This window comes from Aptenodytes forsteri, unplaced genomic scaffold, assembly GCF_000699145.1.
Source record: "Aptenodytes forsteri isolate BGI_AS27 unplaced genomic scaffold, ASM69914v1 Scaffold193, whole genome shotgun sequence".
Classification (NCBI taxonomy): Eukaryota; Metazoa; Chordata; class Aves; order Sphenisciformes; family Spheniscidae; genus Aptenodytes; species Aptenodytes forsteri.
Window position 1 is genome coordinate 117124 of NW_008795405.1, and position 940 is coordinate 118063.

At 52.6% G+C, this 940-nt stretch overlaps 1 protein-coding gene across 1 annotated transcript in view; it reads left to right on the plus strand.

Annotated features, from left to right (window-relative positions):
- PAX9 (paired box 9) overlaps nt 1-940 on the plus strand; it is a 44375-nt gene that overhangs the window by 4327 nt on the left and 39108 nt on the right. The gene's annotated exons all lie outside the window — the stretch shown is intronic.

Below are 940 nucleotides of genomic sequence, written 5' to 3' on the forward strand. Positions count from 1 at the left end.
GGCGGGCTCGGGGGAGCGATGGGCTGCGGCGCCTTGCCCAGCCCAGCCCTGCCCACGTTGCCCCGAGGTTGAAATGCAGAAGTCAAGGCTCTCTCGTCGGGAAGCAGATTTCCTTGTAGCCCTTTTTCCCTCACGCCCCCGCTACCTCCTCGGTGGAGATCGGAGAGACTCGGGGGCTAGTGCAGCCGGGAGCGCAGGAGGCTGGGAGCCTGCCTCTGGGCATAGGTCTCCGTTTGGGATTTAGGGCAGCCCCAGAGGTGTCCCGCTCAGAGGAATGGGTAAGTGGCTGGGAGCTGCAGGAGGGTTCAAGTGCTGTCAAGAGAGGGGGAGCACCCCTGCGTCGTCATGTGCCGCCGCAGCTCCCTTATTGACTTTGCTCGTGTTCCTACAAGTTGTAAGAACACGTTAAGGGTCAGGAGCAGGGAAAAGAGAAAAGCTAATGACTGCTCGGTTTATTATTAATGTTATTAGGCGAGTGCGAGGCAGGATCGCAGCCGAGTGGATGGCTGGAGCCTGTGGCACGTTGTATATTATTCCTGCCACCGATCTTAGCAGTTAACATTTTAGCACGTTTGTTTTACAGCCTGGTGTAATTGTGCTGTTAAGCGAGAGGCGCTAACAGCACCAGAAACGGTCTTTAAAAAGTTAGTCGCGACTCAGAAGCACCGCGTTGCCCTTGCCTCTCCCAAGATGTAAAAGAATTTCCTCAACTACTTTTCCTTCCTTCCCCTCCCCCACGTTTTCGAAAATGTTTTTCTTTTCTTTTACTTTTCTTCGTGTTCCTTTTTCCTGTGGCAAGAAAGCTGACTCGTCTGTTGGGGCGATCTCGTTTTTCATCTCTGGAATGTGCTTTTTTGGAATATGTTTGATGCACAGTCCGGAGGGCTCCGACATTGGTTGCCGCGGATTTTCTTTCTTTCTTTCTTTCTTTTCTTTCTTC